Genomic DNA, 13,634 nt, shown 5'->3' with positions numbered 1-13,634 from the left:
AATAAAAGGTATTACCTCACCTACTTTGTTTCTCTAATATCCTGGGACTGACCCAGCTACAACTACACTACATACATGGAGTTGCAGACTGTCCCCTTGGGCATTCCAGTCTATCTCGCCACCCAGGCAAGCTGGACTATGTGATAGATGGTCACTTTACACCAAAAATCACAACGATATTCAGGTTACTCCCAGTCCAAAAGGACCAGTCACCCAGGTCATTTGTACTCAGAGCTGAAACCAAAGACAACACCTGCAGCCAATCCTGTAATAGACTAACTAAGATTTATTAACTAATAAAAGAAATGAGAGTTTTTTACAAGGTTAAAACAGTCCCCGCTAACAACTTTCTTCAGCTTCTGTTCTTCCCAGTGTAAGGGGACTGTTGCCCCCATACTAACATTCAGTGAGGGTGATTTAGTTGCTAGCTCCCAGTACTAAAAGGGGAAGGGTCTATGGGAAATCAGGACCCTGAGACTGATAGTCCCCAGGAACAATGGGGAGAGGCCAATGCTCCAGGTCAGCCTGAATGACAGGGCGGGCAGGCTAATCAGGGAGTCAGGAGGCCAGGGAGGTCCCGTCCTCCATGTGAGCTGGATTTGCCTGGGTCAGACAGAGTGGGGCTGAGCTAAGGAGAAAGCAGGGGCCCGAGCTGAGCTGGGGAGCAGAGCTGGGCCAGATCCAGAGAGAGCCTCAGACCCTGTCCTGGGAGCAGAGCTGCAGCCCCAAAGCCAGAGGCACAGCCCAGAGAGAGCAGACTTGCCCTGGGAAGAAAACTGCAGCAACCAGAGCCAGAGGGGCCGGAAAAGCAGCCCACGAAGCAGGTCAGTGCTGGGAGCAGAGTCACAGAAGCAGCCTGCAGAGCAGACCTGTCCTGGGAGCAGAGCTGTAGCAACCAGAGCCAGAGGGGCCAGAGAAGCAGCCCAGGCAGCTGGAGGCAGAGCAGCAGCAGCAGTGCAGAGACCGAGTGCGGAGCTGGGGCTGGAGCAGTCCGGAGCTGGGTGCGGTGAGCAGCTGGGGAGAGCGAGGGGGACCCTGGGCAGCGGGCCCAGCACAGGGAGATGCCTCAGCCAAGAGGCTCTGCAGGCCAGGCTTGGATCGTAACCCCGACAGGGCGGGGGCAACACTGGGCAGAAGGGTCCTACCACTTAGAGCCTGAGAGCGTGAGGCCACCACCAGAGCAAGTGTCCAACCCACAGCATCCCTGCAGCACAGCCAGGGCCTGAGAAGGAGGCCTGGGACTTACAAGGAACAGACTGTGAACTGCCCGGACATTCCAGAGACACTGTTTGTGATGGTCCCTGCCACAGAGCAGGTTGATGTGTTTGCTTTAACCTTTCTCATTTTCCCTTGTTCTTTTTAAAATTAATTGTTGATTAAATAACTTGCATTTGCTTTAACTTGTATGTAATGGTCAGCGGGTCAGAGAAGTGCCCAGGGCAGAAAGAGTACCCTGGAGTGGGGACACCCTAGCCCCTGTCCTAGGTAACTGCAGCAGGGTTGGGGGTCGAGCCCCCCAGAAATCCTGGGCCCAGCCTTGCTGGGGTTACGAGGACTCTGCCAGACAGGAGAGTGGAAGGGGAGTCCTCAAGGGCAGGGAGGCCACAGGGTAAAGGAAGTGGGAGCGAGGACTCAGATCCTTTCGCTAGCCCACTTCACCGAGGTAGTGCAGAAGCAAGGAAAGTTCCCCACAATAGTAGGAGTATTCCCCCGCTTACACCAGCAACTCTCTTTATCAGCTCTCATCACCATTAGCTCTCTCTCTCTCCCCCTCCCAGGTCTCCTGTTGCTCTCTCCCAATAATTCTTGACCGCTTTCTGCTGCTGTTGCTACTTGCTCACTCCTTCCTTTCTTTCGTGCATGCACCCACATTCACACTCCACCCTTCCAGTATCTTTACTGAAGGCCCAGGTGCTCACTCTTAAGCCCAGTTGGGATGCAGCTGACCAGTCACAGGTGCACTGGCTTCTTCCCTCTTAAAGGGGCCATGGCCATAACATCCAGGGTGGGTTGAAAACTGTGTTAAAATTGTGACCTAACACTTAAATTCTCAGAGATTTTCCTGTTTCTGCTTGGCTATGGGGCTCTGCCTACGTGCTAGAACTAGGGGTGCTGGGGGTGCTCCTGCACCCCCTTTCTTGAAGTGGTTTCCATCACATACACGGTTTACAATTTGGTTCAACGGCTCTCAGGACCGCACACCATGCCTGGGGCTCTATCGAGTGTGCAGACAGCGAGCCTGGAATAAGGTGGCCTGAATTGTATTTCCCTGTTTTAGGGAGTAGCCTGTTTTGTCTCTCTGTTTTGGGGTTATTTTGTGTTATTGTTCTGAATTCTAAGAAATAAAGTAGCGTTACATTGCAACCTTCCAGCAAGAGCGTTTTATGTTTTTATCAAATTTCTATTTGTATATTATGAAGCATAATGTGTGTATGTGTGGGTAGAACTTGCATATCTACCTCACCCCTTTTTCTTATGTGTCTCAAAAAGTAGGGACTGTTATTAATTCCACTAAAATATTACACTTTTTTTCTTGTGGAAGTAAATTCTATCAATTAATTCTACATGTAGTAAGGAAATATTCCATTTAATTGCATATAAAATTTGATACAACAATAAGACATTTTATGTTCTTACAAGAAATGAAAAAATGTGAAATTAAAGAAAAAGGATTAATTTATAATCTATTATTAAAATGGATCCATGTAGTATTACAAAATGCGAAGGGAAAAAATATTATTAGACCAGTAAGAGAGCATCAATCAGTGAATACACATTTGATGCCTATTGTTACCTATCAGCTCTGTATTCTTGGAGAACCAAAGTGCAGTGTCCAGCATGTTTGACTCACAAAATGCCTTCCCCTCCCCCCAGCCTCTCCTTGAACCAAAGCCGATCAGAAGGAAGACTTACAAAAAGCAATGAAAACGCAGTTGAAGACACACCTAAACCCCTCCAGACAAGGGTGACAGGATTAAGGAAACTCCCCTAGCCATATTTGCATCAAAGATGGGACAGGGAGGCATCTCCATTAGCATACAGAATGGAGAACAGAGATTCCAAGGCAAGAATTTCACGGAACTCTGGGACCAGAAAAGCAGGGAAGCACTGCATCATGGGGAATCCCTGCTCCAGATGTTAATGAACCCACACCTGCATACACCCAGCTCAGTAGTTATCAGACCAATTCTAGTAATAAATCCTTTACTGGTATCCAAAGTACTGAAGTTGCCTAATTGCACTGTGAGCTCCCTTGAAGGAACACTGCCCATAGCCAGATATGATCTATTCCTATTGTCTAGCCTGAACAAAACAAATTTGGTATACTGCCTTGAGCCATCAGTTTACCCATAAACAAATCTAATGTTCTCCCTTGAACCACTGTTCTTTCCCTACAAAAACCCGTACCCACGCTCAAGTAAGTGCTCTGATGCCTGGATCCAAAATCTGCATTAGTTCTGTTGGGACTTCATCTTCTCCTGACTGATCATGCTGGGGGCTCTGCTTGTCTCCAGCACTCAGGACCCTCAGCTACCACCACCACCTGAGAACCCTGATCGGTTCAAGCTTCAGGAAGTGGTTAGAACCCAGCTCTCTCTCTCTCTAGGTATAGCCTTCTGACCCTGACTTGTTTGATCAGTTATAGTTTTCTAAACCTGACTTTTGTAATCAGATTTAAATTAAATAACATTTAACTTAATATTATATATTATACATTATACTTAATATTAACGTAATATTATAACTTTCTTTTTGTTTGGCTCCCCTTGTATGGTTATCACCTGGCAATAAATAACTTTCATGTTTAAGCTGGTTGCTTCTCTCTCTCTCTCTACCCTGCGTGGGTGTTTTTTGGCTTCCCCATTCGCTCTGCAGCAACACTCCTCATACCTAAGCTAAAGATCCCTGCAGCACCCAAAAATCCTGTGGGGTTTGCTCATCGAGTGGATTACTACCAGAACAATTGTAACATGAAAGTGGGAATAGGGACATGCTGAACCTGGGGCATATGAGGGTGGCAACTTGGAAGTGTTGTTCGACCCAGCCTGCTGAGTCTAGGGGCATATAAAGGGTCAGCTTGTGAGTGCTGATTAACCCGGTCCTCTCAGTGTGTGTGTGTGTTTTTATCTGATTCTGGGGCTGGAATAACCCAGCCCTGGGGAACCTAGGTCCTGCAGGATAGCTCCAATGGGAGGGGACTTGCAGAAGGGAGAAGTAGAGCTCCGTATGAGAACACAAGTGACACAAGCAGTACATTGATAGGATTACAGAACCCCCCCACCCCGCCCCAGTAGAGTATCCCTAATAAATGAGCATACCCCAAAGTAACAGGCAAATCTGGTAACACTATTTCCATCTAATTTTTGCTATGAAAATGTATATAAGTGATGTCTGAGAAATGGAGAGCTGGACAGGACCTCAAGAAGCCATCAAGTCCATCCTTTGCACTGAGGCAGGACCAAGTATGCCTAGATCATCCCTGACAGGTGCTTGTCCAACCTATTCTTAAAAATCTCCACTGATGGGTATTCCACCACTTCCTTAAGTGACCTGTTTCAGTGCTTAATTAGTTAGAAAGTGTTTCCTAATATCGAACTTAAATCTCTCTTGTTGAAGACTAAGATGATGATTTCTTGTCCTACCTTCAGTGTACATGGAGAACAATTGATCACCATCTTCTTTATGGCAACATTTTACATATATGAAGACCATTTCAAGTTCCCCCTCAGGCTTCCCTTCTTAAGACTAAACATGCCCAATTCTTCCAATCTTTCCTAACAGGTCATGTTTTCTAAACCTTTTGTCATTTTCATTGCTCTCCTCTGGACTCTCCAATTTGTCCACATCTGTCAAAATGTGATGCCCAAAGCTGGACACAATACTCCAGCTGAGGCCTCATAAGTGCCGAGTAGAGCAGAACAATCTTTTCCTGTGTCTTACGTACAGTGCTCCTATTAATACAGCCCAGAATGGCATTTGCCTTTTTTGCCACAGCGTCACATTGTTGACATATTCAATTTGTGATCCATTATGACCCCCTGATTCTTTTCTCCAGTATTTTTGCCTAAGCAGATAATCCCTATTTTATATTTATGCGTTTGGTTTTTCTCTTTTCTAAGGGTAGAACTCTGCACTTGTCTTTATTGAATTTCATTTGATTGATTTCAGGTCAATTCTCCAATTTATCAAGATCATTCTGAATTCTAATTCCGTCCTCCTAAGTGCTCGCCACCCCCTCCCAGCTTGGTGTCATTAATGAAAATATTGAATAGTACCAGACCCAAAACAGACCTGTATGGGACTCCACTTGATATGTTCTCCCAGTGTGATAGCAAACCATTGATAACTGCTCTAAGTACAGTTTTTCAACTAGGTATTCACTCACCTTCCATTAATGTAATTTAGACCATGTTTTCCTAGTTAGCTTATGAAAATGTCATGTAGGACTGTGTCAAAAGCCTTACTAAAGTCCAGACACATCACATTTACTGCTAAACCATCCACTAAACCAACAATCCCATGAAAGAAAGAGATTAGATTGGTTGCTGTTCTTGACAAATCCATGTTGGCTATTACTTATTACCTTAAGTGATGGGGTGTCTGCTCCACACTGGCCTGTTAGGGATTAACGGAGCTCTAGGGTGGCTGTGCGAAAAGCAGACAATAGGAAAGGGGCTGCGAGGAGCAGCCAATCAGGGCCGGGCTGGCCCACAGAAGAAGAGCTGCAGGGCAGAGCAAATTCAGTAGCTACGTGGAGCTTGTGGAAGGAAGATCACAAGGAAGGAAGCACAGAGCAGTGCTGCTAACAGTGACAGGGGAGAGCTAAAGACAGCTCCTGGTTGGCTGCAGGGATTCACAGGCTGAGACCCTGAGACAAGGGCAAAGAGGGTGCTGGGGGCCATGGGGAAGTGGCCTAGGAAAATGAACTGAGGAGTCAGAGGGGATGCAGGAAGTGGCAGCCATCTACAGGGTCCCTGGCCTGGCTCCCTCCACTCGCCACTAGGGAAGTGGCCAGGCAGTTAGCTGCAGTAGTCACTGAAGGAAGTGGCTAGACAGCAGACTGCAGTTCCCCCAGAGGTAGGGAGGACAGAGCATGATACAGCCAGGGGGGTTTGTCATGAAGAGAATGCTGCAGACCTGGGAGAGACATGGGTCCTGGAGCAGAAGTGGTAGCAGTGAGACACCACCAGAAGAGGGCGTACTGACAAGCAGAGCTAATCCCTGGGACAGCCAGCAGGAGGCCTTGCAATAGTGAGTGAACACTATCACACCTTATTATCTTCTAAGTGCTTAGTAAATAATGAGTTTCTAATTTGTTCCAGTCTGGGTGTCAAAGTTAGGCTGACTGGTCTATAATCCCCCACCTCTCTATAATCCTCTCCCCCACCCCCTTTATAAAGATAGGCACTTGGTTTGCCTTTCTCCAGTTCTTTGGAAGATAATGTCTAGTGGTTCAGACACTACTTCAGCCTGTTCCCTTAGTACCCCCTGTGATGAATTTCATCAGACCCTGTTGACTTGAGTACATCGATCTTAACTACTGTATATACTTGTTCATAAGCAGAATATTTCTGGTAAAAAAGTGAAGCATAAAAGAGCAGGGGTTGGCTTATAAATGGGTCTACACCAAAATTTAATTTTAAACTCTATGAAATCATTAAATTCAATATCTAATACATTATCGTTTTGTTTACCTGGAGCATCTGCAGGCATGGAGCTCCCATTGGCTGGGAAAGGCAAACCACGGCCTCTGGGAACTGAGGGGCTCCATGCCTGTGCACGCTCCAGGTAAACAAAACGTCCCGACCTGCCAGCGGCTGAGCCTAATGGGCTAGGAGCCAAAGTTTGCCAACCCCTGAAATATAGGGTCAGCTTATGAAAGGGTCATACAGTTTTTACTATTTTTACCTATCCATCTTGGGGGTTTGGCTTATAAATGAACGAGTATATACGGTAATTAATCTTTAACCTGTTCTTTCCCTATTCTTGCCTGAGATCCTTCCCCCGGGTTAGTATTAATTGTATTAAATATCTGGTCACAATTAACCATTTTTAGTGAAGACTGAAGCAAAAAAGGATTAAACACTCGAGCCTTCCATTATTTGCTCCTCTTCGCCTTATTTTATTTTTCTTACCTACTTCTACTGTCTTCTTAGTTGTTTGTTTCTTATTACATCTTGCTTAGTTGGCAAGATGATAGAAGTAGATAAGAAAAATAAAATAAGTTTGATCAATAGAGTTGGGCAGAATCGTGGAAACTTCAATTCTGAATTTCCTGATTTTCTGGTAGTTCAAATCACAACCTTAATATTGCAATAACATAGAACTGCATGGTTCTAGTGAGGTTAATGTTATCCAACAGTTTTACCACTGTTCATTCCCTCACCCGTAACTTGCTTGGTTTGGACCTGTGCATGAACTCCTCTCTTTATCAAGGACTATCTGTTCCAAGAAGCAATCATCTGTGGCTTCCAAGAATTCCCTTTCTTATTTATTTCCTAACTCTAAAAACACTTTTACTATGCTTCAGGGCATTTAGCTGATCACATGCAAGACAGAATATTTTCCCTAATGTACACAATTTCATAATTGGAGAGGTACATTCTAGAAAGCTTTCACCTTCCTCTGAACTAGACCCCCAACACCAGCCTCACCACTCTTTACGATGGTGTCCCCCAGGCTCCCTTATCTATACACACAGGCAGCAGCCTGGTGTGGCAGGCATGGCTCCACATACTCATGCCTGTTCTATATGACAGCTACTGCCCATGGGGATGCTAGCAGGAAGGAGGCACTGCACCTCCTCTCAGGATTCTTGATGCACGTTTGGCATAGTTATTAAAGCCCCCCCCACCACCACTTTCAGCAAGAGGTTGCTGAAGTTAGAAGCACCCTTCAGGGCTGGGGCAGGAAGCAGGTGAGCGCTCGCTCTCTCTCTCTCCCCCCATCCCCTCAGAAGCCAGAATCATTCTCACAGGGGGAAGAGAGAGAGTCCAGCAGCTTAAGGTGGCTCCGCTCCCTCATGCCCTCTCCCCTCCTGTGAGAACCAGGTATCTTCTTCTCCTCCCTCTTCCTCCCTGCAACATCCACCACTTTAAGCACAAACAGGGACCTTAGGTTCACATCCCAGAAGTTGCTCAGGTTGCAGCCATGGAGATGGTGGTGTCGTCTGGCTCCCTCTCCTCAGCTGGCCCTGTCAGGAAAAAAGAGGCTCACCAGAGCGAGGGTAAATCTCTGCAGTGGTGATGCTGGTTGAGGTGGTGAGGAAGATACTGCCCAACGCCACTGCTATACATCCTGCAACCTTTCCCAGAAATGTCCTAACGGGCTGGCAGCCTTGTTCCATTAATATTGCCCAGTCAAAACAAAATCCTGTACATTTCTGGGTCGGCCATTTTCCCTCATCAACAATTCTGAAGACTCGCCCTAATCAATGGAGTTCTGGAAACCACCAGTCAGTGCTTCCTTTATTCCAGACAAACTGAGATCACACCCTTTCAGGGTTTTCTTTCAACAGCAGTTTTTTTTTTAACATGCTTGTAAGTTGAAACTATCTTTCTATCACCTGTCACCCACTTTGGATGTTATCTGGGTTCACCCCAGCAGAGAGTTCAGCACAAAGAATGGAGAAGATAGGATTTTAATGGCGGGAGAGAGAGGCCAAAACACTCCTATGTGCACCTCCTTAATCCCAATCCTCCTCCTTTCTCCTCCCCTCTGCCAGACTACTCCAGAACTCTCCCACCTTCCATGAACCAACTTCTGATGGCTGTCCTAGATTTTCACTTTGGAAATCTGATAACCTATGGGATAGGGCTGGAGTGGGTGGCAGAAAGGAGGTAATGGGAGCATTGTTTGTGTCTTTGGAACCTACAGCGCCACACCTTATTTTTAACCCAACCTCTCCTGGCATTCACTTATCTCATTCATGCTGTCTGGCTTGTGAAAGTCTGGACTGTAAGCTAACCCATCCTCTTGGCTGATGAAACAGCATATCATACTAGGGCAGAAGTGAAAGCCTTGCGTACTGCCGATAAGAGGAACACTTTCTTCTCGTTCCCTTGTCTGTTTATGTTGGTGGAATTCTGTAGCAAATATGTTGCAAACAGTTAGGTTATTTCTTTCATCACTGAGTTGCTCTGTCCTTTAAGATGTCAGCTGTTGTGTCAGTCACTTTTCCTCCTGTCGTGTTTTCTTTAGCATTTCACTTAGTTCTTTATGATTTATGATTCCTGCTGCTCATTCATTACGATAGGGATGATGATGCTGGTTATGCCTATCTAGATCTGTTTGGCTGCTACTGTACCATATCAAGAGCTTGTATCATGCAATACACTGCTGCCTTGAATTTCTTAATTTTGTTTTTCCATGTGCCTCTTCTGCAGTTGTGTGGATTGTATTCTTTTGCTTGACATAAAAATTGTTTTTCTCACTGACACTCTGTTAAGTTTCCCTGCCTTTCTGATGAGCAGTTATGCTCTATTTCCAGCTTTATATTTAATAATCTGGAATTTGTCTCCTTATCCTTCTGTTCCTACACTTGCTTTTTCTCCCCCTCTTTAGCATCTTGGCTAAAATATTTATGGAACATTTCATTTATTTTTTGCCTTTGGATTTAGAATGTATTACAAAGCACTCATCCACAGGCTACAGAATATATATGAAGCACTCATCCATACAGTGCCCTGCCTAGTATTTAATATTACAAAACTAACCTGCAATACAGTCAACTCATCTCTTCTACCCAGCAACAGGACATAATTAAAATACTAATCCCCCTATCTTGTCTTAAACCTCAGTTCCTCTACTTCTCTTCAAAGACCGGATGAAACAAACGGGCCCTGAAGTGTGCTCTGAAAAATCAGTAAATCTGAACTATTTTGGATCTGGGATAGACATTTCAGAGCCCCAAGGCCCTTATAGAGAATACGCTACCAGCTGCCCCCTCTCTTTTATAACCAAGTGGTATCAAGTATCAGTGATTCTGCCCGCTACCACAGTGACAGAGAGAGATGCTATCTCTCAGTTGCACTGGTCCCAGGCTCATGGTTAGGAGTAAGCATACACACTTCTTAGCTGCACCTGTTAGGAGATAAGACATGCTGACTGTGGTCTCCACAATGGTCTGCTTTCCCGATGTGCGGGAGCACTGTGTTTATAATACCAGCTGTATGTAGCCAAGGAGTATAGACTGTTTCTGGCTATATGTAGCCCTCCTGTAATGGAGTCCATTGTGCAGCTTGTGTAAGAGTTATCAAACAATTACCCTTGCAGCAATCAATAGTCATTCATTCCACTCCAGTCTTTCCAAAGATTTAAAACACTAGCTTTTCAGCCAGATCCCCACCCCTCTCTTGGAGATAGGTGCCTAAATGTGGGCTGCAGGGAGGTGCTTGGGAATCTCAGGTGCAAACCCTCTCTTGGCATTAGGCATTGAGGAGGGGGAGGACTTCCCTTTAACTGTTACCCCAGTGGTTAGGATACTCACCTGGGATGTGGAACAGCTTCAACAGGCGAGACTGAAGGAACCACCCCCCCACCCACCCCAACCAGGATATCCCATAGCCCTGTAAATAGGGCACTCACCTGAGAGGTGGCAGACCATTCCAGTTCAAATGCCTTCTCCCACCAGCTGCACAGGTAGAGTGGGAACTTGAACCAGAGGTCTCGCACATCCCAGGTGAATACCTTAACAACAAGGCTAAAAGTTATGAGGGCCTTCTCCCCACACCAGGGCTGTTCTGTTGAAGCTCACCTACAGGGGCATGATCCAGTAGGCCAGATCTGAGCATGCTTACCAGATCAAGTTAGGTGCATTGCTCTGGGGCTAGGAGTCTGGAAGCCTGGCAAGAGTGTGTGCTCAGAGGTAAGAACACAAGTGTGTAGGAAACTTTTATTGCAAAAATGTAGGCACTAAGCAAATGTAGGTGCCTACATGTATGGGGAGCAGCTGAGCAGGGGTTTAATGAATCCCAGCTGGGCCTGATTCTGGGATTTAGGTGTCTAAGTGGCAGCTACATGCCTACATCTCTTTTTGTGAATCTAGCCCATAGACAATGCATGCCTGGTTCAGGGTAACTGAAGTCAATGGAACAATTTACATACTAATGTACCGGGCTGAATTGGGGCCTCCATCTGCAAAGTAAAATGGACAGGAAGAAAGTTGAGGTCTATCAAAAGAACCATCTTGGTGCCATAGGCACAACACCTGTAGTAGCATAAACACAGCAAGTAACATCCCTCAAGTACATTCACTGACAGAAGTTAAGTTGTACTCTTTACATGATTTTTGAAAATAGAAAATAAACGTATGTAGCTCATTTTAGGCATTTCCACCTCTCGTTGTTGAAGTGTCATTTCCCTCCTTCCCTTTCCCATAATAAAATAATTATAATACTTAGCACAAAAAGAGCATCTTCCATCCAACCATCTAAAAGCACATAACAAAAATCAGTTGGCTTAGTGCTCACAGACCCCTGTGGGGTAGGTGTGGTAAGTATTATTAACCCTATTTATAGTGGAGAAACTGAATCACTGTCAGATTTGCCTAAAGATAATACAGTAAATCCAAGTTTAAACTGGAACTAGAATTACGGTTTCCTAAGGCTTAGTCCTGTCATGTAACCACTGGACATCGCTGCTTTTAGCTTGGACATGCATCTCTCCTCTCTTGCTCCTAATATTTGTGGAAGTGAGAAGTATTATATGTCGCTTGTACAACAGCCATGTTACAAGGATCTAAGTTGTGTAAACTGCACAAACACATTCATAACAAGATCCAGTGGCTGAAGCTTATCAAATTCAAACTGGAATTAAGGTTCAAATGTTTACCAGCGAGGGTATGCCTTTACTGGAGTCAGAGGTATGACTACAGCATATGTAGATATAACCAAACTAGCTTTGAACTATATATCTTGAATAACATTAGCAGGGAAGCCACATGGTCATGAGCTGCATTACAGGCTCTACAGGTACATCTACACATGCTGCAGTCTCACCTCTGATTGCAGTGTAGACATACCCTGAGGGTAGTTAACCTTTGGAACAGCTTACCCAGGGATGCGGTGGACTCTCCATCACTTGGACTCTTTCAGTCAAGAATGAAGATCTTTCTAAAAGATATGATCCAGATCAAGCACAAGTTATTGAGCTTGATGTGGGAATTACTGCATGGAATTCTAAGGGCTGTGTCACGCAGGGAGCCAGTTTTAGATGGCCAACATGATCCATTCTGGCTTTAACATCTATGAGGATAAGTAATGCATTAGTGAAGTAACACGGAGCAAAGCTACACTTGCTCATATGTCAGGCATGTTAATCGTGTGCTTTTGAAAGGAGGCTCAGGGGAGCCATGGATGAATGTTCCAAATTTCACCTCTAGAGATTCTGATTTTGGTAGCACCAAGCAAATAGCCACTGTGGTAATAAGTAACCCTGAGAAGCATCACTATCAACTGGGCATTTGTCCACATCACACAAACTGCCACACAATTTGGCATAAGCAACAATCTCTGCTCAGGAGATGTCTAGATGTGCTGCAGGGCAGGTCTGATGGGCACTGGCAGACCTATATGAGGAAGCTTACATAGCGTCTGACTGCAGTGAGCTCTGGCCAGAGCCAGGCACAGTATCTCTCGCTTCCACAAGCACTAAAAGCCACACTCACCAGATTCACAGAAAAGAAAACAAGAAATTAAAATTGAAAGGGCGGGGGGAGAAAAAAGAGATACTTATTTGTGTTCTCAAAATGAGCTAATGCTGAGGTTTGGCTGAACAACACACTATATCTGCTTTGATGCATTATTAGAATTGTAATAACTTTCACCGGTTCAAGGAAAAGATTTTTTCCAGGCGCAAGATCAAAGCAAAAGCTAAAGAATATTGGGATACAGTGCAAGGAACTTTCAAACGGATAGTCTGGATTGTTTATGTATCTAGAAATGTTGTGATGGGAAAAGCCCTTTTTATGAGGCACAGTAACAACAGCGTAAATCAAGCATTAACCAGAAGTAGACAGCAAATTATCTAGTTCTTTAAAAAGATCTCTACTGGAGCTGATTTTTAGGGAAGGAAAAAAGTAGTTCTGTTTTCAATAGCATAAAAGTAGTCAGACAGGAGGCGCCACTATATCTTTGTCCCAAAGCATAACAATGTTAAATATAAAACAACAGCTCTGAAACAGCTGATTAAACCACTTACAGACATGTTCTAATACAGAGCCTCTAGGACACAACTCAAAGTCAACCCCCCTTATTTGATTGGCTCTTATGTTTCTTGCAAAAGGAAATAATCATGCTAAAAAAAAAAGTTACTAGTCTGTATAAACTAGGTGGTGGGGTGGATTTGTCTGCGAAGCATGGCAGAGAGTGTGTTCCTGTTAGAACACGCATTTTATTTCAGCATTCCCTTAGGGGACAAAAAATGATGACCCTGACAGCTTGAAGTTGGTCATGAAGCAGCAAAACCTGATGGGTTCACAGTGAACCACTGGACATTATCAGTGCAATTCTCAGTGAGACACGGCAGTTTAAATAAGGAAACCCATAAGCCCTCTGAATGGGAAAGAACAAAGAAGACTAGACATAGAGTGGTATAAGATTAGACATGCAGCTGACTACCCTTCCTCATCACCA

Source organism: Lepidochelys olivacea, assembly GCF_965140295.1.
Source record: "Lepidochelys olivacea isolate rLepOli2 genome assembly, chromosome: 3".
In the NCBI taxonomy this organism is placed as follows: Eukaryota; Metazoa; Chordata; order Testudines; family Cheloniidae; genus Lepidochelys; species Lepidochelys olivacea.
Note: the sequence above shows the minus strand (reverse complement) of the source record.